Source organism: Dermacentor andersoni, chromosome 1 (assembly GCF_023375885.2).
Source record: "Dermacentor andersoni chromosome 1, qqDerAnde1_hic_scaffold, whole genome shotgun sequence".
Classification (NCBI taxonomy): domain Eukaryota; kingdom Metazoa; phylum Arthropoda; class Arachnida; order Ixodida; family Ixodidae; genus Dermacentor; species Dermacentor andersoni.
The window spans coordinates 408,738,498-408,765,310 of NC_092814.1; the positions used below are offsets into that span (position 1 = coordinate 408,738,498).

The 26,813-nt window shown below is 45.9% G+C and overlaps 1 protein-coding gene and 1 long non-coding RNA gene across 6 annotated transcripts in view; one reads left to right on the forward strand and one right to left on the reverse strand.

The window, feature by feature from the left end:
* The window catches only part of LanB2 (laminin subunit gamma-1), a 335,820-nt gene that overhangs the window by 43,962 nt on the left and 265,045 nt on the right, over positions 1 to 26,813 (reverse strand). The window lies entirely within an intron of this gene.
* Positions 8,465 to 16,087, forward strand: LOC126518640 (uncharacterized). 2 transcript variants are annotated; one of them, XR_007596440.3, is made up of 4 exons: positions 8,465 to 9,362; positions 10,353 to 10,457; positions 13,104 to 13,248; positions 15,978 to 16,087. It is a non-coding gene; the product is annotated as an uncharacterized lncRNA (long non-coding RNA). The 2 variants fall into 2 exon arrangements; XR_008609932.2 differs by lacking the exon at positions 8,465 to 9,362 and having other exon boundaries at positions 9,416 to 10,457.

The following is a 26,813-nucleotide window of genomic DNA, read 5'->3' on the forward strand; positions in this document are numbered from 1 at the left end:
TCACAGCGACCGACTGCGTGTCTGCATGCATGTTCATGCACAATGTTTTACTTTCGCTGTGAGCGCGTTTTCGCACCATGCGGTGAGCTTTAGGCCGCATCATATGAGAATTTGACACTAGCAACCATTGTTGTGTGGACGCTATCAGAACTGTTCAAAAATAATTCCGTTATAGCGACTTCGACACCTAGCTACGGCGACTGTGATGTGCCGTCGCGACTATTCAATCTTTCTTTGTCTTCTAAATTCTTGGACATTTCAATATTATTACTCAAGTTGCGTCGCACTGTATGTTTATCCGTGTTCTCAGCGTACGATTTCCCTCTGCTTCCTTTTCGTAATCCAGTGCATTAATTCATAATACAAACATGACCATATGCCATGCCTTTTTTTAATGTGCGTCTTACCGCTCCCTTTCCGTTCCCGTGAACTTGCCAGTATGTAGCATCAACAAGTTCATAGACCAAACCGTCATGACATTAGCCGGGCAGCGGGTGCAGGCGAGCGTCTCAGTGCGCGTTTTCTGCTACTCACCGAACATCGCGCAGTCTTGGCGCCGTAGCAGAAATGTTCCCCGCGTCTGTGCTTGCTGCATACCCGAGTTGTAGCCGATGGCTGTCTGCCGGTTCTAAGTTTCGCCAGCCAAGCTTCACGCAGCTCCTTGCCCTGTGGCTACATGTGAATAAGGCTGACACCGGGCTCCGTTACGTGCGTCTTGCTCTGCGGCACCGAGCAGTACCCTACCATGCTGCACGCCTCCAAAGGCAGCCCCTACCTATTATAGTACTTACAAATGTTGTCAAGCTGACACCCAAGGCGGTAAAGCCTCACCACTTAATCAGAACCGCGGCGCAGGTGGGACATTAAACTTTAGTTTTCAGCTCGCTTCGCCGCTTCGGAAGCAGCCAACGTGGCCGCTGTGTCCACGTGATCCCTCATGCCACGTTACGCCGACGGTGGCGCTAGCTTTTCCAGTAGTCGAGCTCGCGAGTAGTCGAGTAGTCGAGTAGTCGAGCTCGCGAAGAACGGCAACGCGAGCGGCACTGCTGGATGGATGGATGGATGGATGTTATGAGCGTCCCCTTTGGAACGGGGCGGTGGTTTGCGCCACCAAGCTCTTGCTATTATACTGCATAATGTCCTACCTAGGTTAAACAATAAAAAAAAGAAAAAGAAAACACTATGAAATCCCACAACCAAATTTTCTGATCCCCTATTGCGAACTGTGCTTTTGTACGTCTCCGTTTTCTGTCGTTTCCTTAGTTTTCTTCCACCAATCCTCCAATCGCCTCTTACTAATGCCTACTGCGGACATGTTTACTTTTACACTGCTCTCTCTGAATCCAAGGGCTTCAAGGAGGCCAGTGGCGCCTAAATCTACCGCTGGGTAGACGTCTTCACATTCTAATAAAACATGCTTTTTAGTCTACCTAGCTTTACCGCAGCAAGTACATGCTTCTTCTTCCGTCTTATATCTCGCTTTATAGGTGCGTGTTCTGAGGCATACCGATCTTGCTTCGAAAAGTAATCAGCTTCCCTTTGAGTTACCATAAATTGTTTCTTTCCTAATTTCGTTTTTTCTTCTTAAGTAGTTACTCATGGCAGGTTTCTTTTCCATTGCCGCCAACCATGAGATTATTTCGGCCTCTCCGACTTTCCGCTTGACCTTCTTTTTGCTGTGTTGCCCACCCTACAGGCCGCATACTTGCTGGTAAGCATGCTAGTTCTTTTCCTCCACTGTGAATCAATGTTTTTCGTATACAGATACCTGAACACTCTCCCAGACGATTTACTTTCTTCCCTATTCCTCAGCCGTTCTTCATACTCAATTTTACTGTGAGCTTCCCTCACTTCAAAACTAGTCTAGCCCATATCACCCTGCACAGCTTCATTTGTAGTCTTCCCGTGAGCGCCCAGTGCGAGGCGACCCACTGACCTTTGGTTCCCGTCGAGTCCTGATTGTACCCCTGATTTAAAGCAAACAACCGCATTTCCAAAAGTAAGTCCTGGAACCATTACACCTTTCCACATACCTCGGAGGACCTCGTACCTATTGTATCCCCATAGCGCTCTGTGCTTCTTTATGGCTGCATTTCTCTTCCCCTTCACTGTTATTGTTTTTTCCTGTGTTTCCATACATATATTGCCTTCGTTTATCCATATACCGGGATATTTATATTCTGTTATTCTTTTATTTATATTCTGCTGCGCCGGCGTTGAGAGCGCCGCATGCGGGGCGAAATTCAACTAGCGGGTGGTGCGCCTCTCCCATCTCTCGTTCGCACCGCCTTTATTGCCTCTTGCACTGCGCTTGTTTGGGCACGCTTCGTACCGCGCGCGGTGTGTGCCTACGGGTGTGTGCCTACGTGTGCGTGCCTGGACGTTTTATTCGAAGGACGATGTACAGTCTGTTTCACACTTAGGGGAAAACTCGGAGCGCATTGCATCGCGATGCGACGAGCGCTTGAGTCAGGCGGCGGCAGCAGCTCGCGCAGGCTGGGGTGCTCGAGGGGCGGGGTCTTGAACGGCGTCGTCTGCTACGGCGGCGCGCGCTGGCCGCATTGTCTGGAAGCGTTCTACTATCAGTTGCAGTGCGCCGATCGCATCGTTACTACGTGAAGTGAGCCGGTATTATTAACTAAGCGTTGTGCGACGCCCACTGGTACGCCTCGAAGGTAAGTTCATCGCTGAAAGGTGCAGGGCAGTCATAGACGACGTACCGATTCCATACGTTCTTGACGGCCCGTTCCTGGAAGGCGACTATATATTCTAACACGATAGGCCGCCGATCCACACTGCTCGCGTTGTGCAAGAACTGCTGGAAGAGCACGCTGTCACTCTCTTGGAGTGGCCGCCTCATTCCCTGGGCGCTAACATCATTTAACATTTCTGGGGCTCGTTCAAGGTATCGCTGGCGCACCATCTCCTCTATCAGTCGCCCGAGGATAGGCTTCGATCCACCATCGTCAGCGACTGAGACATGCTGCGAATGAACACATCCCCGATCAAGTCACTCTACACTTCACTGCTTTCCAGGATGAGCGCTGTCATCGCTGCCGCTGGGGACATGACGAGATACTGACTGTAGTTCGGAGCGTGACGTGTCCAATTCCCCGCCGGCGGGCAGGGTCTGTTTGGTGCAGAGAATAATTGTCGAGAAAATCACTTCCAGCTCATTGTCTTAACCTTAAACATTCCTTTAATCGTATCCGTTTGTTTCATTGTGTTCGACCCCCATAGTTATCATTGTTGCGTTCTTTGTTTTCCTTTCGAGTCTAATAAAGACTGAGCACGTTGCGCGCACATCTTCGTGCGTTTTGTCGCTGCTTATTACGGTAGCACACACAGTGAAGAAATATACGTGCACGCGCTTAGTACCCCGGCCTTTCGAAAGAACAATCGAAGCATGCTGTCAAAAGAAGTTTGTGGAGCTCCATTATCGCCAATAAAGGCTCAGAATTCGGCGTCGCACAAGGTTTAGTAAAGAATGTGAGCTCAGTTCCCGCAGTACCGATGAAATCGGTGCACTGCCCCTCACAGTAGCACGCTTCCCGACAATGCGAACAGCGCGCGCCGCCGTAGCAGACGACGCAGATCACGACTCCGCCCCTCGAGCGTCTGCGCCTGCTCGAGCTGCTGCCGCCGCACGACTCCATTGCTTGCCGCATCGCGTTGCAATGCGTTCCGAGTTTTCCCCTAAGTGTGAAACAGACTGTACACGCTTCTATTTGCCTTTGATAAGACCTGTACGCTTGACGATTATTTTTATGGCTGCAATGCGGCGAAAGGACAACGTCTGTTTAGCCATGTAAGTGACGCTGAGCAGGTAATTGGGAACGACATCGTATGTGCCGCCGGAAAAATCGTCGGCACATACGAAGCGGCACATACATACGACACATACGAGCTAAAGTCATTTTTGCAGTTTCACAAAATGTTTGCTACAAATCCGTGTTGTCTCTGATGGCGACAACGGACTTCCATCGACACTGTGCGAAAATAAACAAAATGTATCGCTGCATAACGCAAGTACGACATGCGCACACAATTTTAACTAGTACGTCCTCTACAATATCGAATAGAGGCAGCAATGTAAATAGCTTGGCCATTTTTTAACTGTGCTCAAGAGACGGAAGTTGAAAGAATCAGTAATCATTTCTGCTTCAGCAATGCCGGCGCAACCAAGACGCGGGCGTGTATCGTCCAGTAACTCGATCGATCGGTGCAGTGGAGAAGCGGGAATGAACTCCGGTCATGTTCAATGCATCGTGCACATATTCAATTTCTCGGCACGCGTGAACTTCGGCCACTGCTAGCGCATACAATAGAAGCTAGTGGTTTCCATTCTTGGGCAGCGCACACACAAACGAAACACGAGAAAGAAGACAGGACAAGCGCTGGTCGAGCAACTGAAAGTCTATGTGAATAAAAGGATTATATACCGAGTAACTATTAAATTCATGTGGGTTGCATATAAAAACCGTCATACACTCAGGAGTGATCAATGAACGAGCTCGCTTCGTTTGTCAGTTGTTTACTTCGTTCGGCGCACCGCAATGATCCATGTCTTTCGTCTGCTTTTTTCGTACCATTTTCTTGTGAATCGGCAAAATTTCACTGGTGGCATCAACCCTTTCGTGTTTACATTGCTGTCGTGACAGTTAAGGACACAATAATAATTTCCGGTCATCCGAAGAGGCGCCGTCGCAAACAAGAGACTGCTGCGCGCGAACTCAACGTGGGCGCGATCGTGAAGGGAAGCGGCGGAAACCTACACCCGTTGGAGGTGAAATCGTTCTGCCAGGGGGGAAATGAGCGCTGGAGTCTAGGATGAAACTTGGCGTGCGGACGTCTATGGACGTATGCACGGGCTCCAAAAGACACAGACGCGAGCTGTTTGCTTCTTTTGGTGTTCTACATAAATCCACAAGTATGCTGCCTTTACAACCTGTGTTCTCAATTCGGCGTGACAACTAGGCGACGGCAAGGGACGTCGTCAAGGTCGTTGTCCCATGCGGCTTGCGGTGTTCCCTGTAATATCCGTGCGCATAGCAGCGCTTTGAGTACTGACCATCCAATCGAGCGACTGCAGTTGCGTGCACACGCCGTATGCATCGCTGTACCGCCGGACAGAGAGTCGTTCAGAGATCGCCTAACAAGGAAACTGCTGGACAAAAGCCGGCAGAATACTTCGCTCGGAGTTGCATGACAGCTTTCTTAACAGACCGCTCACGTACTTTTTACGCTCTCATGCAAAATGGTGGAGAGGCGTGAAACAAAAAGGGGGAGGATCGCGATTTACGAATTTGGGTTTGCGTTTAGACGGACGCATTGCATCATCGGAAAATAAGGTCCACTTTCAATTTAATCCCACCATCGCAAATATCAGGCTGCTGTGATTGCAACGAAATGAGCGAAAATTAACGAACTAACGGTAAGCCGCAAACGCCCTTATCCAGTGGATACTGAAGCACGCGCTAGCTCAGCACTATACAGGCACTCCTTAGAAGACGCACGCGTGCAATAGAGGGGACCACGATGGTGTAAAGTATGAGCACGTGCTTTGTAAAGTTGGCTGCGATATGCCACAGGTTCCCTTGATAGACTTTTTTAAATATATAGAGCAAACCTGTACTTTGACACCTGAGCCAACTTACGACGCAAACCTCCTTCCAATAATGATGCCGTGTCTGTATATAATGTCGCAGCCTACGTGTACCGATTGTGTATTTTCTTGTCTTTCCTAGCCTGCTAAGGCATGTTGCGCTATATCTTTTTTTTTATTGGCCTTTTCTGAAGCACATGATGGGCACTGCAGTGCGAGAAATGCGGTGGAAGTATTCTCACGCTTCTGAGAACTGAGAGGAACGTGCGCACAATGTGCAGCGCTTTTCTCGGAACCATTAGCGAGGGCATTTACCGCAAGTTCCGATATAGCAACTCAGTGTGTTGCTATTTTGCACTGGGGACTGGTCTTAAAGGGCCCCTCACCAGGCCACACAACAAACTTGGGTTATACGCTGGAAGTTTATGCGTGCCCTCTAGGGAGAGTTCTGCCGCAAGAGTTTTTCAAATTGGTTGATTAATAGGCGAGATAGAAATACTTGAGTGCGACGAACCCATGATTTCAGGAGGCGAGCGTCATGCACCGCCAACATGGACACTCTCTCGACTTGCCCTGTCTAGCGTTCCGCATCCCTGCTTTCTCCTATTGGCCTCGAGCTCCACCACTGGAAAAGCTGGCGCCACTGTCGGCGTGACGTGCTAGGAGGGATCACGTGGACATAGCGGCCGCGTCGGCTGCTTCGGTCGCGCCGAAGCGAGCTGAAAACGAGTTTAAATTCCCTCGTACGCTGCGGTCCTCATTTAGTGGCGAAATTTTCCCGCTTCGAGTGTCTCCTTTACAACACTTGAAAGCACTACAATGGGTAGTGGCTGCCTTTGAAGGCGCGCAACATGGTAGGCTACTGCTCGGCGCCGCAGGGCCGGACGCACGTAACGGAGGCCGGTGTCAGCCTTATTCACACGTAGCCGCAGGACAAGAAGCTGCGTGAAGCTTGGCTGGCGAAACATAAAACCGGCAAACAGTCATCGGCTACAACTCGGGTATGCAGCAAGCACAGACGCGAGGAAGATTTCTGCTACGGCGCCCGGTCTGCGATGTTCTGAAAACGCGCACTGACACGCTCGCCCGAGTCCGCTGCTCGACTAATGTCGTGACGGTTTGGTCTATGAACTTGTCGATGCTATAGATACTGGCAAGTTCAGTGGAGTGGAAAGGCAGCGGTAAGAAGCACATTTAAGGAAAGCATCCCTATTGGAAAATCCTATTTAAATTCAAACTGGGTTATACAGGTTTAAACTGGTTTTAACAGGGACCTGTTTAGCAACAAACAGGTATAAACAGGACCAGTTTACACACGAACAGGTTTGAACGGGGTCCCGTTTGGCATGCAAACAGGTATAAACTGGACCAGTTTACACACGAACAGGTCTGAACGGGGTCCCGTTTGGCATGCAAACAGGTATAAACTGGACCAGTTCACACATGAACAGGGCTGAGCGGGGTCCCGTTTGGCATGCAAGCAGGTATAGGCACGACCAGTTCAAGCAGAAATGGGTCTTAACAGGGGCCCTGTTTGCAACTAAACTGGCTTATACTGGACACAGTGGCACCATATAGGGTCGCCTGTTTGGCACAAAAGCTGGTTTATTCTGGAGCTTTGTGGCAACCATACTGGATGGTATCATGCATACGAGTTTAATGCTTGAATAGAACTGGGGAGGAACTTTTTATTGTTCGACATCCTGACAATTTAGCCCCTAGTGCTAAATTGGGGCCATTATCAAGCTCTACAGAAATTGCGTGACCACCTCGGAACATTCACAGACCAAACTGCGATATGCTAGCTGCGAATTTCAAACCGATTCCCGGTCCTGCCCAGTTGAAAAAGACACAGGAATTCCTGCTGCAACTACAGCAATTTCTGTTGTACGACAGAAGTTCCTAACGTTTCTGAAGTTGCGACAGACATTTCTGACGTTACGACAGCGATTCTGACGTCGCAACAGAAACATTCGGTCGCGACGGCCAAGAGTTCTGAAGTCGCAACAGAAGCACTTTCCGTCGCGGCCCTTTAAAATGTCAGCTTCGCATCGGTGGTGTACACTGTACTTTTTTTCTTGCGCGGTATTCAATCGTGCTTCTTTGGAGCCGGCAGTACTGATAGCACCGACACCGGCATTAAAGTCGACGTTGCCAATTGTTATAATTGTGCCGTGACGACGCGGCACCAGCAACGCCCTACCGGCCTCCTCAAAATCGGCCGCTGATCAAAATCATACCATCTGCGGGAATGGCTGCGTATCCGCTTTGTTTTATTTGGTAAGATGGGGCACACAGGCCTGTGGACTTACATGTGCGGTTACACTGACACATTAGTTAATTTCCCAGAAATATTGCACAAGCATATGCGAAGCGGGAAAGAAGTTTTGGATTGTTCCACAAAGTTGCGTGAAAAGCTGTCTCGCTCGGGTCTCATTAATCTGGTACAGCGCTGCCGTGAGAAGCCAGTATTCTGTCGAGATGAAGACTCACCCACGAGTGTTTATGTAGCTATATTGTATTGAACACACGAATTATATGCGAGCTCAAAAGTGTAAAGAGCAAGAGACAACTGTCGAAATTAGCAAGTAACAACCCTCAGTGTCCCCGGTCACCGTTGTCTGTTTCTGAATTTCGTATGAAATATGGATATCGTTACAGCAAAATCGATGGTCTAGCACTCCACGATGTACCTGTCGATGGTAACAACACTTTTGCTCATCTAGAGATGCGGCAGTTGACGCGGTGAAGTGAAAGCGCATCGTGGCTTTTAAAATGCAAATGTAAACAGCAACCCAGACAGCAATTTACACTCTTGACATAGCTTCAACATGCACAGCAGTGATGTTCGGCGTGGTGCAGTGGTAAGATGCTTGTCTCGGAACCGTCAGGTCCAAAGTTCAAATCCTAGGCAAAGGGCATTTTTTTTCTACTTTCATTTTTTTATTTTATTTCGTATTAATAATTTTACATAACCTTAAAATGACCTCTGTCAATTTTTAATCAAATATTGATCAGGAACTACAGAATTTTCGACTACAGGGCGTCACACTACAGAGAACAGAACGACAGTCACAACGTCCCAAAATACGACAGACTGAAAATTTGCTGTTGTGTTTTTCAAGTGGGTGAGACGTCTATACGGCGTATACGCAGATTGCTGTCCTCTCTATTAAAAGCAACGTTGCTGAAACACGTCGTACAAGACGCTGTACGACTCGCATAACATCGAAATACAACGCCGTCACCATCCATGAGATCACCGAAAGCACGGTCGCTTTCGGTGGCGGCCTACAGATGGCAGCACAGGTAGCGCCGGTAAAGTTACAGGTGATATTATTTTGCCGTCCTCAGTTGTCGCCACATGTGAGTGCTTGCTGCATTGACGCCGTCCGATGTAGTTGTTTAATCGTGTGTACGCTGTGCCGAGAGAAATTGTGGTGCATTTTGTATGCATTGAGAATCATAAAACCCCTGGTACCGCGTAATGTAGCCCGCAGTATCCTTCGTGTGGTGCGCCGATGTCGAAGATATGACCCTTCGCGCTTCCTTTGTTCCGGGCTCATGAACAGGATCTCCTCCTCTGGCACTGTCGCATCGTATCGCGCTGTACGGAAGAATTTGGTGAAAGTTGTGCTCTTACGTCCTGTAGTTGATCCGCAATTCAACAGTGTGTGCGCCGGAAGGACCGTTGGTGCAGTCGATGCCGCGGCACCTGTGGCGCTAAAAGGAGCGTTTTCCGAGTACGCCTAGAAAGGTAAGTCCGGCGCTTGCGCGCATTCTTCCTGTCTATGCTTCGTGAAGTGTGCGTTGTTGTACGTATCGCAAGATCCGTACAACAACCGGATCCGGATTTGTAAAGCAGCAAGAATTATAAATGTGCTTTTCAAATGGTTGTTCTTCATGTCGCAGTGCACATTTAGCAAAAAGTTCCATGGAAATTGCCCTAAAACGTATTCATGTTACCAACAGCTCTATCTGTGGTTTATTTACTTTCACCTATGAAGCACGCTAGCGCGGGTGGTTCCTTGATCTAAATGGGCACAAAAATTCAAGCAAAGAAAGTTACTGTTTGTGTACATAATTTTTCATTAAGAAATGGTATAGTCATTTCTAGAAGTAGTACGTCGATGTGTCGTCGTCACAGCTAACAGCTGCGCGAGATAGCACCCGATTTCTTCGTCGACGCATGGCCAGATTTTTAGCTTGTATGGAAATTCTTCTGTTTATAGTGTGTCGTCAGATGACGTGTATTAGTGTCCTGTGTGTTTTCGTGTACTTGTAAAGGATTCCGATCTAGCAGAGAAGCCGAAATTACATAAGCAATGTTTCTTTTTAATCGAAAAATCTTTCTCTTTTCTGTATTGTCTCTCCAGAAATGAGGTGGTCTGTTGTAATTTTAAGCGCATCGTCCTTTGGGAGCAGTGCTTTGTTGCGCCGCATAGACAAGTTAGGTTTTGGAACGCTTTTCATGTCCTAAGGAATTTTTTGATAGTACAATTCACATTTCACGTTATACAGCTGTACGTTTGTGTGAACCTTTTCATAGTAGATTCATGTTCTCTACAGTTCGATTTACGTGTTATTTAACCGCCTGTGATGTTACAATCAGATATTTGCACAACCAGTTGCAGCTTCATGTAACTGGTTGTATGAGACTTTTTTCAAACTATGACGTGATCTTTTTATATCACAAGTTTGCAGTTTCAGCAGGGATTACAATAAATAAGTATTTATTATTGTTTAGGGATGGCAAGATTTTGTGAACCAGAGGCACCTCCACATATGCACCTGCGGCACTTCTGCAGCCTCAACAGCACGGAAAAGTACCTGATGTGCATGCTGTGACAAGGTGTGTGCAAAGCAGTTGCTGCCACTTACAAGAGCTGCAGATTTTGTTGGTATCATCCATATTTGGAAACTCCTGAATTTTTCGTGGGTTTACAAATGTGGGCTCATTTTACAATTTTATTAATGTCATTTTAGAAAGACAATGAAGTTGTGTTGGTTAAGATGTTTTAAAGCTGTTGAGAGATTGACGGTATGACATTGTTAAAATGCATGTAAAAAATTAATTATAATGGTACTTGTACTGCTTTATTATTAGCGATGCAATATCTCTAACGAGAACATCAGAGGGGCACGTGCTTTTAGGAAGTTTAGTCAGATAAATTCCTGAAGCAGCGTAAAGCTCTGTAATCTAAAAAAAAATGTCAGTTACTGGTTTCAAGTTCGCTGCTGCTTTTCGTGCTGCACGACAAGTTAAATAATGGTTGATAATGTGTGTGTGACGTAATAGTTCTGCGCAAACACACGAGGTGGAGAGAAGTAATTAATAAAGGGAAAATCAGACATCCACCCGCTCGTACCATTTGCAACAAAGGAAACCTGTATGTGTTCCTCAAAAAGAAAGCCGCACAGTTGAAGAAAAATTCGTCCTGGTCCGGGACTCGAACCCGGGACTACCGCAGCAGCCACTCTACCATCTGAGATAACCAGCTGGCTAGCACATGGCAGGGCGAAGTCGAATTACTTGACAACGCGAAGCAAAAGCAAGGGTTTGACATAATATTTTTTTCTCCTTTATTAATTACTTCTCTACACCTTGCGCCTTTCCGCAGAACTATTACGTCAGACCCTTGCCTTTGCTTCATGTTGTCGACAAATTCGACTTGGCCCGGCCATCTGCTAGCCGCCTGGTTATCTTAGATGGTAAAGCGGCTGTCCCGGAAAGGCGGTGGTCCCGGGTTTGAGTCCCAGACCTGGACGGTTTCTTTTTTTCAATTGTGAGGCTTTCCTTTCGAGGAATCCGTACGGGTTTCTTTTGTAGCAATTGCTACGAGCGGGTAGATGTGCGATTTTCCCTTTATTAATAATGTGTGTGTGTATGCAACAATGGGGGTGCTGAGAGCAAGCTTTAAAATAATGTGTGCTATGTCCCCAACAAAGAATTTAGTGTCTGCAGCATTTTTACAAAATATTATGTTCACAGGTTGGCAGGTATGACATAATGTACAACAATAATGTACAACACTTTTGCTGTAGATGCATTTTCATAACGTCCATTTTCTGTCTACTTGAATCGTATATTTAGAATTTGGCCTACCTTCAGTTTGATCAAGTTACATAGGTAGCCCCCTCTGAGTTAAATATAATTAGGAGCTATTGTAGATATGCATGATATACCTACTCACTGTATTGTGACAGATATTTTTAGGGACTGTGTTGTGAGGCATGCTTTACCTGTATGTCTTGCTGCAGCTTGCCCGACAAAAGCATAAATGCTTTGCCCACCTTTATTATTATGCTTTCATGTAGACTTCTAACATCTGTGCCCACATAGACTCCATGTTCTTAATTACATTTTTCTAAGTATTCACTGTTGTGCATTAAATTATTGTGTTACATTACTGTGCATTACATGTTTTTCTTTGTTTTATTTTGGAGGGGGTATTCATTTCTATAATAGTACAGAGAATAGGAGTTCAAAACAAAAAGCCACGAAAGGTAGCTTAAAAGTGTATGAAGCTTGGAATTCTACATTCCATCCCCTAAAGCGCTACCAGTAGTAAAATATTCCTAATTGTCTTTTTTAGAAGCTAGCTGCCAGATACATAGTCCCATTAGGAGAGTATGTTATTTTTTCTTCTTTGGTCTGACTTGTTTTGTTGAATGTTCTCCTTGTTCAGAATTTGTTTTCTTGCCACCTCATGCAATACTCCAACTGGAGCCTATGAGCTATGTGTATAATAAATAAGTAAATTCCTAAAGCATGCAACAAACCATGCAGCATAGCATTTAAATGTTGCCAGTTTATAATGCTTCTTGAGTGCAGCGCATCATGGTCTCTTCAGATGTAAAACAAATTGCAGGGTATGAAAATGTGGTCCTACAAACTGCTGGTTACGCATGTCAGTCAGCCTGTTGCAGTGGTCACAAGTGAGAATGTAACCAGAAGCTGGGCGTGCTCGGCCATTTTGCATATGGCACAGGATAAAGCTTCACCTCTGCCATTGCTTCTCTTATAATAATGGCCTCCGAGTATACATGCCGAGTTATGCTTCTGGGGACACCTATTAGTTAACCTTATCAGGTAATACCATTAGCCTTATGGGTGCTATAATGTTGCAGTGCCTGCAGGATGGCCAGCATTACAACACATTAAAATTATTGTACAAGTCATGCAATGGTATCGGGATTGGCCCACCAAGTGACAACCTTTAATTACACTATACCTGGGATCAGCTCACTCAGTCAGGGAGACATCCATGCATAAGGGGAGGGGTATAGCAAATAGAGGGCGTTCGATTAATCTTTCTCACATAGATAGCTGATACATATAATCTTTCTTAAATTGGATGCTTTGTTGCTCAAAGTGAAGTTACTTATGGGCATAATGTCAGCATTCCGATCCTATTTATGCTTAACGAAAGTTGCTTTGTTCAGTGTCACTTTTTATATTGTTTCGCTTGTGATTCTAAGCTCACTTGTTTTATAGCTGCTGTAGGTATGGCTGGACCTGGAGAAGAAGTGTAAGCAGACCATGCTATGTTGCTGATCTGCGCTGAAATCCACATCCAAGTTGGTCCCGCGACAGTTGGGCACCATTGTGCCTTGCTTCATTGACAAGGTGATATAATATGGTGAGCTTGTACTTCAATATCGGTATTGAAAATTATGTTAAGGAAAAAAGACAAGGATTGGTCTTTATGATAGATACACTCATGTTCTTTCTTTAAGGTGTTCTTTTGACACTGTTCTGCATGGACAAATTTTTAGAGAATTATAACAGTCCTTTATTGCAAAGTGCCATGACGCTAGTTTATGCGTTAAACTGGCACTCTTTCACCAAAAAAAGCCTTATTTAGCACACAATTCACAAGGAAAGAAAGGAGGCAACAGGACAGAGTGCTACTAACAGTTCAGTATTATTGCTCGCACAGTGATATTGTGCAAAAGGTGAAAGGGGGAGAATAGATCTGAATACATGCTGTTCGCACAGAAACATGGTGAGCGTGACACTTGTTTTACAATGATAAGAAGCAGTCTCACTGTCTAGTAATTCTCTGCATGGGGAGCTAGCGCTAGGTTCCTCGTCATACATATAAGAAAAGCCTCAGATATCTCTCCAGCGCTTTTGTCTTTATATTTTGTCACGATCAAGCAGCTTTCAAACATAGGTGCATGTGCGCCGAGAGCAGTGCACTACCACTGCTAACTGACCCATGCATCAAGTTTGCTTGGTCACGCTGCCAGTCATTTATACATTGGCCGGTTTATCCGATGTAGCCTCTACTGCACGAAATGGTATGTGATAGACACTGTACCTGTGTACTGTACGTGCTTTGTTACATGATTTTTTTTTCAGAGATAGTGATGCAGGCCTTTTCATTATTTACATGCCTACACAACAAACCAAGCCAGCATGAGGCAACTGTTCTCGGCACGAAACAAACTTGATTCGTTAGTTTTCGTTCATTGGTGCGATCACACTAAGGCAGACAAGCTTGTAGGCTGTGCTTCTGCAATTTGTACAGCACACTGACAGCACTGGTGTGGGCCTCATCTGTGGGCTGACTTATGGCACCTTCTACAGCGCAGACCACTTGTGTTGGGCGAGGCACCAATGTTGACGTTTGTTCCCTTGTGCAAAACAGCAGTCCTAGGTTTTGAGTAGTTGTAGGAAGACAAGGTAAACACAACTTCCATGGCTTGAGTGGGCTCATTTCTCTTGGGGCATCTAGCTTTTTTTCTTGCAACTGTGCAGAGGTGCTTCCCTAGAGTCTGTGTGAAAATGGCATAGAGTTGTGCATTCGGGAACTCCTGAACAATGATCTTCTATAGTTAGGGCTTTGCGAAAATGCACTGTCTACCAATTGGTAGAAGGTGCATTATTCAGCCACTGATTTCCTGTTGGCATGCTTGCACTCGTGCTGTCAGTAATTTCTTGGCTTGCCGAATTATCTTGAGGCCCCACGCTGATGATGCTACCGATGTCGTCATGTGCAGACTTTTCAGGATGAGGTTTTTTGCTTTGCAAATGTTGTTGAAAGGTAGTTGGTGCTTACAGGTAGCTATTCTAGATATTAGTGGAATGAATTGGCCCATCTTGCTTCATCAAACATCGTCACGCCGACATCAGTTGCACAAACAAAAAACCTGGCCTACTCGCAGCGTCGTGCACGAAGAAACAAACAAATCAGCTGCTGGATTGTCTGAGACCGGAACTGCTGTAGCTACAAACCAGGCAGAGACGATGATGATGAGCAGGGATTTGCAGTAGCGCCACTTCGTGGGGCAGCAAGGAGGCTCCGTTCAAAACAAAAATGTCGTTCAGCAAGTAGAACCATGCAACGGTCAGAGTCGGTGCATGGTGCTCTCGATCAAGTTGGCTCAAGGAGTGTCCGAAAAATCAGACGAGAGGTTGCAAGGCGACCGAACTTTCGGAAGTTGTTATACATTATGGTCCATGGGGAGAATGGCGGTGCCGTGAAGCAGACCGAGTAATCAAGTCCGAATTTTCGGAGTCCGGAAAATGAGTCGGCGACTGTACCTATACCTATGTGTCTATGTATACCTAGGTGCAACAGTGTTTGCTATGATCTGTGCAAGAATTGCTGTTGCCCGTAGATGCCCAACATGTCGGGTGTCAAGTTGTAAAATACCTTGCAAAAGTGATCTACGGAAAAATACCGCTTCTGCTATATTTCGCTTTTGCAAGAAATTTTGCGGCTGCTGGCACCTACCTTAAAAGGCTTTATATGGTCTTCGCATGGCCAGGGCCTTCTACTTTTGTGAGTTTGCTTATCTCGAAATTTACCCCGGTTTTTATAACTTCAAGTTGGCGGGATCCCTAGTCTCCTTTAACGTGTACCCAATAGACCTTACATAGGGGTTTTGGCATTTCCCTGCCATCTAAATGCAGCCATTGTGGCCGGGATTCAATCCCATGCCCTCTGCCTGAGCAGCGCAATGTCAAAGCCAGTACACTACGGTATTTTGCTGGCAGAAGGGTTTAGTTTCTGAATAATTTATTATCTCAACCTGTCGGTGTTGTTTTTAAAGGTATTTCATGTTTGTATTCTGTTGCTTCAATACTAGTAATTATTGCTAATCAAACGATGTGTCCATCTTTTTCCTATAACAATTGCTTCAATCGCCTGCTAATTATGACAGCTTATTCTCCCACAGTACTCCATGTTCCCTTGAAACATAGGCATTGCATGAAACCACATATTTTTCAATAAGATTTATTCATTATCTCCTATGACCGGAATGCTGAACCTTTCTTATCTGTGGGAACATAGGCGAATTTGCCGATGTGCCAACCTGTTGCATGAGTCAAGATAAATTATTGGCTTTACTTTTTCAGGTGCCCTGCTCGCTCTCACCCAAGCAACCCACTCCAGCGGTCTTCTCTCGGCAGACTGGATGCATCGAAATACCGTTAGAAGGTCCAATAAACAGTGCTTGGGACATTTATGACATGCTTTTTTTTAAGCCGGATGACTTCAGGCTTAATGAAAGCTCAAGTTGGTGTACAGAAATACCTACGTAAAGTATACTTGTCTTTTTCACTTACAAGTACATGCCAATACTTTGCCTGACATTTTTCACCCCAAAATTACGCTTTACTGTGGATTTGTGAACAAACCATTACAACAAAAAGCACTGCATTAAAACGAGTACAAGTAATCGAACAAATACTAAATCTGCAAGAATTACATTTGCATACTAGTAGTAAATATGAAAATGAGGTACAGTCTTCTTCAGGGTGCATTTTCTTGTAGGTCATACATAGAGAACGTACTCGTGGATCATACAAAACTTGTTCATGATGTCATCAGTGTTGGTAGTGCTAATCAATTTATGCCGAAAATTGTGTTTATCTTCGTATCAAGCAATGTACCAGGCAAACCTACATGTGAAAGTGGCATTCTTGTTGCAAACATAATGCAGATCTACTTCTCTTCAATGCTGATCGCAAATACACAAATGTACAAAATAGGTTTAAGAGTAAATTATATTAAGCAACATCAATCCATTCTGAAAGGACCAGGTATGAATGCAGCAAAATATAGGCCTGAACAGGGGGCAAACAGGTCTGGGTTAGATAGGACGGGATTAAACGGGTCAGGATTAAACAGGATTTAAACGGGTCAGGATCAAACAGGATTTAAACGGGTCAGGTTTAAACAGGATTTAAACGGGTCAGGTTTAAACAGGAATAAACAGGATTTAAACAGGTCAGGACTGAACAGGATCAAACGGGGTCCCGTTCCATAACCCTATTTGATGAAACCCGTTTGAAAACAAATAGGATTTTTTAGTAGGGATGGCATATGGTCATGTTTGTGTTATGAATTAATGCGCTAAATTACAAAAAAGGAGCAGCGGGAAATTGCACGCTGAGAACACCGATAAACATACAGTGCGACGCAACTCGAGAAATACTATTGAAAGGTCAAAGAATTTAGAAGAAAAAAAAGATTGAATCGTCGCGACGGCACATCACAGTCCCCGTAGGCGTCGAAGTCTCTACAATGAAATTATTTTTTAACAGCTGTGATAGCGCCCACGCAACAATGGTTGCTTGTATACTGTCAAATGCTCATATTCTGCTGCCTAAATCTCATGGCACGGTGCGAAAACGCGCGCGCGGTGAAAACGAAACAGTGCGCGGACAAGCATGCAGACGCGCAGTCGGTCGCTGCGAATCTGCGCGATCGCTGCATTGAGGCTTCGTTCTATTACACTCCATTTAGTTATACAAACACTATAAGAACATATTTCACATAGTTTGCTCTCAGCGTTTACCTACCTTTCACGCAAGAAGCCAGTTCGGGAGACTCCATCGCGGCGATCGCGCGCAGTGGCGTTCACTGTACGTATTTGGTAAAGAAATAGCGTCTGTAAACGATTGTGTGCTTTCAGTTTGTCCAAGATTATTATTTAGACAGTAATGAACTTCTCTCGTTTCGAAAGTACTTACAGAAATGTCCGGAAGAGCTCGCGCATGGTGTTTTCAGTGAGCGCTGACAGCAAAACCTATGAGGAGCGCGCCACGTGATCCCTCATAATACGCCAGCGAGGCGCTTCCGATAGATGGCGACTCCGTAACTCCTCGCCGCCAATACCGGAGCTCGAGGAACGCGTGACTCATACTTCACGGGCCCCGCCTTCATTTTTTTCCTCTGCTTTTTTTTCTATTTTTTTTGCTGCGCGGCGCACTTCCGCTGACGGCGTCGCGCGCAAGCTGTTTGCCTCGTTTCGCCCAGCGCACCGTTTTGCACGCTGAGAACACCTGACTAGCGGAAAATGTCAGTGCTACACGAACACTGGGGCAGACACATCAAAGAGCATGATTGCACGCTGGAACGCGGTGGCATAGTTTAGTCATCTGCGCGTGCACGACGTGGGAACAAGCACGCGAAACGGAAGCACACCTTGTTGCGGTGTGAAGTAAAACACGAGGTTTGTCAGTTTTATTATTATTGCAGACTCCAGACACATTTCTGTTGTCGGCGTCCCCATGAGGTTCCGTTGTCAAGTGCAAGGGCGACAAAATCATCGCCGCACGCCAGCGAAAGCGCGCGAGGGTGAGCCGGCGAACGCGTGACACCGTGCTTGTTAATTTAGTTAGTAAGCGAATGTTTACAAGTTTATACGGCTCATAAAACTACTGTCCTTACTTCGCATAACTATCTACTAATTTCCTATCGCAATCGATGCTTCGCCTTTCGGGCAACACTGAGACTTTTTTTCTCGAAACTTTAATTCGTCTATTGAAGCAACAGATTACGCAAACAAAAGACGTTGTAGTTGTGTTTATATAACCTAGATGGCGCTACGCACGCGCCTTATCTAAAGTCACTGGAAAAAATTTCAGAGTACCGCATTCGTTTCCCCCGCGCCGCCGACGCGTTCATTGGCCCAACCGTACCACGTGACTTTCGGGCGCCATATACCGTCCAAGCGCCGGGCGAGCCGGCTGAGTTAGAGCGCAGGTAGCGCAGGTTCCCTACGTTTTTTTGTGTTCCTATGGTGGCGCTCGCATTTAACTGCAAGGAAATCATGCCTGGCTGCTGCGCCTTCGGATGCAGCAACCGAATTGAGTCTGGAAATACTTTTTTTCTAGATTCCGACCGGGAAAAATGACCGAGAGCGTCGTTCTCGGTGGTTACAAACACCCGCGTGTGCGAAATATAAGTACACCTTGCTTGTGCTTTTCGGCACTGTTTTAGGAGATATTTAAGCGAAGTGCACGCGGTGTTAGTGATGCTACGAAAATAGGAGTTCATTGCAAGGATCGTTCGCGTCTTGCACGCTTGACGCGGCTACGCGTGTACGCGTTTGTTGCTCAAACGCGGTTATTCCGTGCTCGTGGCACGCGAAGGCGCACTTGTCGCGCGAGAATTCCGCGTCCTCACGTGCACCAGGTACTCGCATGATTTCTCCGCGCCCGTGAGCGCGTTCTCACCTCGAGTCACTCGACCCACATGGCACTTGTTTTTTGCAGATCGTGACGATCACAGTCAATAAAAGCATGGTCAATACGAGGTCCAAGATACTTCCTCTTTTCCACTTATCCATTGCTCATCTATACATACGCATTTCGAGCTTGAAACCAATGGCCAGGTGATATTCATAACACATGCTTCAAATTTTGAGCTTGTGAGCCGAGCACCTGCAATGAACTGAAGCCAGCATAAATATTATGTTTTATGTTGAAATGCTACGGTGCATACCCAAATAATGCTGTGCTTGATGCATAACAAGAAATACAAAACAACAGAACATCCAGTAGCTTTAGTTTCACTCTGTCACTATGTATGTTACATAAACTGCTCTAAAAGCACAAGAATTTTATACATCGCCTATGTAACTTAGAAAAAAAAGTGCTGCGTCACCAGCGGGCATTCCTGCTTTTTTTTTTTTATTACACAGGCAGCAAATCTTGGCAGTCTAAGAAAACAGTCATAAATAAGTTGAGAACAGTAGCCGCTCATGGAACGCATAGACAGCCGCGTTCATAAATCGCAATGTAGCAAACTCTCGCTCAATATCAGTGTACAGAAGTACCTATACGTTGCTGTAATCACGCAAATGGCTCATATTGGCCTTCCACAAGATTTAGTGCGCAAAATGGTAATCGAAGTTGGTTTTTACGCCTGCTGTGCACAGATCGTCTTACGATCACGGCCAAACACTGGTGCACACACGGCAGTCGCATGTTTGTCGTGCGTATACGGCGGACGAAGTCGCCCGGCAGAGTCGAGAACGCGCGGTATCAGTTTACAAACTAAATTAAATGTATCCGATTTAGCTGGTGAAATTATACAATGAACGTACGTGCCTGTGACACTGTCAGGTGTTAGTTTCATCCTGCTTGGAACCATTCAATAGAAGCCGACGGCGGTCCACGATGTTCATGCCGAAAAGCACAAGCTTGCCTCATTCGGGCTCGAAGTGACGAAATGGTTCCTTCGTAGCTCGCTCCGCAGAAGGGGAAAAAAAGACGCGTGCATAAGCTCCCGATAGCAGCGCTAAGCTGCTGCACAGTTCCACATCATTCCAATCGTAGCACAGTTCCAGCTGTAAACACGATCGGCGTGCACAACAACCACCGGCTGCATTACTTCGCACAAAATAACATTTTATTTTCGTTCTTAGCAACCATTATCTCCGGGCACAAAGTATTTGTACTTCAGTAAACACTCAACCCAATGTGTCACCGAATATCAAGCTCTTCCAACACGGCGGCCTTCCCGCGACGCAGTCGGCTTGGAAGGTATATGGCGGTGGCCGCTCAGTGTTATCAGTCAAATGCCGACCTTTGCGGTACTCTGAAATTTTTTCCAGTGACTCTAGCCTTATCAGGGCGCGTGCCCTATATATTAGCTGTGCAGGGTGATATGGGCTGGACTAGTTTTGAAGTCAGGGAAGCTCGCAGTAAGATTGATTATGAAGGACGACCGAGGAATATGGAAGAAAGTGAATGGGCTGGGAGAGTGTTGAGGTATCTGTACAGGAAATACATTGATTCACACTGGAGGAAAAGGAAGCTTACCACTAGGAAGCTTACCAGCAAGTATGCGGCCTGTAAGGTGGGCAACACAGCAACAAAGAACGTCAAGCGGAAAGTCAGAGAGGCGGAAATAATCTCATGGGTGGCGGCAATGGAAAGGAAACCTGCCACGAGTAACTACTTAAGAGGAAAAAAGGAAATCAGGAAAGAAACAATTTGTGATAACTCAAAGGGAAGCTCATTACTTTTCGAAGCGAGATCGGGATGCCTTAGAACACGCACCTATAAAGCGAGATATAAGAAGGAAGAAGAAGCATGAGCTTGCTGCGGTAAAGCTAGAGAAACGATGGAGCATCTTTTATTGAAATGTGAAGACATCTGCCCAGCGGTCGATTTAGGCACCACTGGCCTCCTTGAAGCCCTTGGGTTCAGCGAAAGCAGCGGAAAAGTAAACATGTCCGCAAATAGAGATTAGTAAGAGGCGATTGGAAGATTGGTGGAAGAAAAGTAGGGAAGCGACAGAAAACGGAGACGCACAAAAGCAAAGTTCGCAATAGGTGGTCAGAAAATTAGGTTGTGGGAGTTCATATTGTTTTTTTTTTCTTTATTTCTTTTTTAACCTAGGTAGGACATTAGGCAGTATAATAGCAAGAGCTTGGTGGCGCAACCACCGCCCCGTTCCAAAGGGGACGCTCATAACATCCATCCATCCATCCATCCGTCCATCCATCCATCCATCCATCCATCCATCCATCCATCCATCCATCACGTCAGCTGACGCATGCACCTGTAGACAGAGTTTCTCACTATATTACCTAGAGGGAATTCTGGCGCTGCTGCGCTATGGTATGCATGGGAATGCCCAACGTTACTAGATTATTTTCAGTTGTCAAACTCCGCCGCGGCACCGGGCCCCTTTCTGTCGCGCCCGCGCGGTGGCGCGCGTGACACTGTCGGCCCGAAGGCGGGCGGTGCGAGCAACGTTTGTGCGGACGGACAGAGACGCCGATGCGTGCAGCAGCGTGCCACGTTTTGCTCGTGTTTCTTATTTCTGTGCCAGGAAAATGCTGCGTGCCTTGTGAGCAAACATACCTGCAATTGAACACTGAAACGGCAATGAAACAAGAAAAACCACGAGACAGAGACAAAGTGATAACTAGGGAGGGTGCAGCGCCCTTCCTAACTATCGCTTTGTCTGTTTTCACTCCTGTTATTTGTGTGTGTGTGTGTGTGTGTGTGTTAATATAAACTTGCCAGTATTCTACGACGAAATAGTGTACCAGACCACCGCCTTCGAACTTCGTGCGCATTTCCTAAGGGCTATAAACTTGTTACACCAATCATTTCAGGTCATCAAAAATTTTTTGGAACTGCTAAACTTGACAGAACACAATGCAATTCAAAAGAACCTGAAGTTAAATCAAGATACACTGGAGGTAAGGCACACTGTTCACATTTGTTGTGACTGCATTCACATTGCACTGTTTGCTAGGAAATTCCTTCACTCATGTTTTTTCAGCAATACATTGGGCTATAGTGCGTTCCTTCGGTTGAGATGAGTCCCATCCTAGTATAATCAACTTCACCCAGATATTCCGCCTTCTAAGCCTGTATACACCTGCTAAAACAGCGCTACGTGGCAGTGTGGAAGGTGTGCCAGGCTGTGTGCTCGTCGGCGTCAACGACACATTCAAGCAGGCGGGAGAAGCCTGCAAGTTAAAAAAAAAAAAAAGTAGCCTTCGCAATGCCATTGAGGCGACGTTGATAAGTTGCCTGGAGCCAAGCAGCTCACCAGAATGTGCTTGCATGCAATGAGCACACTTATGCTCGGGGAAACATAGGGGACAATGTTGTTTATTACCTGTGTGGATATATCATTCATAAAGTCAGAAAGGGCGCACCGTGTGATCTATGCGTAGCGGACATGAGCTTTGAAATCCTAGCAGTTTTCTGCCACAGTTACTTAATTGAGTGCAGAAGTCTCAAGCAAGGTTCCTTAAAGCACCCGACGCCAAAGATGCTGGGCTTTATGAAGACTGCTAACAAAAGTGTGTCAGGTTCCCTGCATGAGGCAGGCCTTTGCGGAGAGATATTTTGGAAGGTTTTAGATGATCTAGAGGGGTGCTGCCTCACTCTTCTTGGTTGTTCAGAGAATATGTTCGCGTTCACGTGCGAAGTACTGAATTTCGTCATTGTTATATACGGATGCAATTTTTATTCCAAGGATACAAACTGTCAACTAGAAAGCGCGTCTTTTGTGAATATCGATGCACCATGCTTAGATTCATCAATCCGGCGTTGTACCAGTCCTATTCTTTTCTTCATGTGTACATAAAACAACAGCCACAAACGAAAAGCCTCACTGTCCACTTCATTCACCTATTAGCTGCTTTTTACTGAGTGCACAATTCTTTGAATAGTTAGCGCCACGGAAAGCAGCAAAAAAAATTATAATAAAAAAACTGCCATTGAGTCGGCGGCGCGCTGCTGCCTTCGGAAGCTTCCTAGCCAACCGGGCCAATCTAGGGTGCCTCGATGTCCTCCTCAGCGGCGGGCGAGGAGGACATCGAGGCACCCTAGGCCAATCATGGCGGCAGCGCCACCTCGCGAGAGAAGACGGCAGAGGGTCACGTTCTCGCGCCGCTCCCAGGCGGAGTTTTACAACTGAAAAGTATCTAGTAGCGATGGGAATGCCCACGGAGGAAGGAAACTAAGGAGAGGCCCTACCCCCTCCGCGCGCTAGGAGAAAAGTGTGGCGGAAATGACGTAGTAGGTTCTCATTTTTTTTGCAGCTTTTTTATTTTTTTTTTTGTTGTATGGCCACGCCTTTTGGGCCACAATGGCGGCGTTGTTATGGTTTTGAGCGCTCACACGTGTTGCTCTGGTAGGTTTCGGGCCGTGGCAAAGGCGCTGAGTGGGCGGGTTTGCGTTAGTCACCGTGTCTTGTTGCGCTGTGTTACCTGCACCGTGCTCTGCGAGATGTTGCGCGAGCGCGCGACACCACGCGCAGCGCGGCGTGGTTTCGCGAAAGATGTAAACAAGAGAGGAGGGTGGCCCAAAAGGCGGAGCATCGCCATGAGCAACGCCAAATTCCGGCTTCACTTTTGCTTCACAAAGAGTGACGTCAGGGCCTCTCCTTAGTTTCCTTCCTCCGTGGGAATGCCCGTATGTTGTGACTTCGGATTGGCATCGTTCTCGGAGAGCCAGGCAAGCACCGTTCCATCTGTCACGATGATTCGTTTTCTACTAAAACTGCTCGTAAAAAGCAGTTTTAGCTTTATTATTACACAAAAACATGTTTTGTTTAACTATGAGAACTTGTTATTGCATGTACAATTATATGATACGTAAAAAGTATCAGCGGGCCGCTAAAGTTGGAGGACAGACGACAAGATTCGTGCTCGCTTTGAAACAGTTTGTCGTCTGTTCTTGCTTTTCTTCCCTTCGTCATGCATTGTAGGTGAGTAAAGATGCAATTTGCGTGAATGGAAACATTTTATGAAGGTTTTACTTTACGAACGCGTTATTTGTGTAGCCATATCCACGTTTTAGACGAAGCCTCTTACCATACAAGCCAACACAAGCCTCGCAGACACATATACCGTCATTCCCAGCGCCAGATTTCCCTCTAGGTGTTATAGTGAGAAACTCTATGCCTGTATATATATGCTCATCACGGACTAATACACAGATGGCCACAAACATCCAATAGATGTGCCGGATTGATCCAAACATTCAGCAAAAAATGGGGTGTTCTATGGACATCCTTTAAATGCACATAACTCTAAGGGACGTACAATGGCATCAAAGTTTTGGATGTCCACTGAACATCAATTTAGTTTAGAGGACAAAATCTTGCATTTTCATAGAACGTCTCTAAAAACAGTACTTCAGATGTACATTGCACCTCCATAAAGTTTGTAGTTTAATCGTGCATTGTAGGCCTTCCAAAACTTTCGCATTGTATACGCACTTCAATAATTTTGACATGGACGATGCTACGCGGTTGGTGCCTGTAGGTGGTGCAACTATATCGCGCTGTATCATGCTGTATCATCAGTTCACATGTAATGGATGTCTATATGACGTCCCATTCTTTTACTGGACATCGATCGATCGGTTCTACTTCATAAAATCAATGTTTGCGCACGAAGTGTAATTTTTTCAGTAGAACAAGATACACAAACAGCGGGCAAAGCAAAAGAAGAATGAACATGCGCCCAAAACTTTCGTGTTTCTGGGTTCTGGGTTTTTGTAGACTTTTTTGTTTCCAACTTTAGTAAGGTAATCGAAAAACAAGTTACAGTACATTCAGCAATTAACTGATATATAGCAGAAAAAGAAGCGCATAGAAATTATATGAAGGGACTCTATTTTTATTAAGAATCACCAAACGTTTCAAAACGGCAACAACCCTCACCTGCGCAAGTTATTGCGTGGCCTCCGATACTTGAGCCTTAGTCTCGGAGGCCATGTGTGTCGAACGCAAGGAGCCGGAAGCGCGCCATAAATGTCGCACTAAATGAAAAGTGGTGTTTAAAGACGTTTAGTAAAGCACTGAAGGGGCCTAGTTGGTGGACGTTCATGATTATATTGCACTTAGTATTACACTGACGATTTTAAGCGAAGGACAGGACGTGGACGTACGTATAAAGGACGTTATAAAGACATTATAAAAGTGAAATGATTTAAATAGATTTTACGTAGCATTATTGTCCAATTATCAATTATTCTCACAGTCGCGTGCCTGTCATACGTCACGATAAGCGCAGCCATCAAGCAAGCGTATGCGGGCATGTGACAGCTTGTTGTGTTTCGGTAGAGTTTCGGCGCTGGCACAGTGTTGTGGCTCTGGTGCTCCACTGAAGGGCTGCAAAACAAGGCAAGATAGCGGCAGCCTTTCCATTCTCACAACGAACCACTCTTAGGTTGCGGTGCCCCCTGATGCTGTGACACTTCATTTCTTATTCTCGCCATGTGTGCAGTGGTGTCCGGTCGTCAGTAGGCACATGTTTGTCAAGGTATGTCTGCAGTTTGTTTTTGCTTTCTTCTCTTTTATGCCGGTAATGAGTGCTTAGCATGGACCGAAGAGCTGATGCACAACCCAAATGCACAATAGTTTCGGCAGTACCCTTCAAGGGATGTCGGCGGTGTTTCTTGTCGGAATAGTATTAAACTGAACCAATTGGTGCATGGCTAAGACGAGTTTGCAACAGCTGAACTGCAACCCGAAACAAACGGCGATACACAAGCGATGTTCTTGTCTGTCTCCCTTTGTCCCGTGTTTCAGTTCAGCTTCGGATACTCGTCGTGGTCTTTCTTGTACTGAGCTTCGTGCGGTCTGCAGGTTTTGTACGCAACGGCACAATGGTTTCAGTGGTTCTGGCACATGTTTTCGATAGTGGTGCTCGATGTTGTGAAGCAGTCACCGTTCATGCATTGCTTTTGTACTGTCTGCCGGTGGAGGTCTTTTGTAATAGGCGCTGTCTGTAGACCTAAGTGATCTTTTGCGCGCATTGTTGCACCTCTGTACGTTTACATAGCTCCTGTGTATAGCGTGCAGTATTGCGTGCTTGTATCATATATAGGCACAAGGCATAAACATTCACGTGTTGTTCAATAGTCAATATTTTCGCACATTATATACAGCTTCGCTGTGCCATACTGCTTGCAAGGTCAAATTTGATTCAGTGGTACTATTTAACCGGATGCTTCAGATGTGCTTCCATGATACAGAAGCTGCTACAACTGTAGATTTCTACTCTGGGATTTTAACCTAATCGCTGAATTTAGAGAAGCTGAAAACCGGTTACTTTCAGCATCTAAAGCTACTTTGTATGTCTTACCCCCCAATTAAGAAATGTGCCTTAACTGGAAGCCCCTGCTTGATTTGGTCAAAATAAAGCTTGATGCGAACGTGCCCGAGGAAAGGCAATGAGTGTCATGGGCACTTTCACGCATGTCGTTATAGTGACAAAGTCAAGCCTGGGCTTCAAATAAGGGTGAATATCTGATTGCACGGTAAGTAATAAGCGATGTGTTTGCATAGTTGTAAAGATTCTGTCGTTTTTCATGCTTAGGATGCTCAAGTGAGCCCGCAAAAGAGTGGTCTTTTTAGTACGATTCACCCTCCAGCCCCGCATAGCATCGTACCGGGTGCCTTTAGGAGTGCTGACAAAT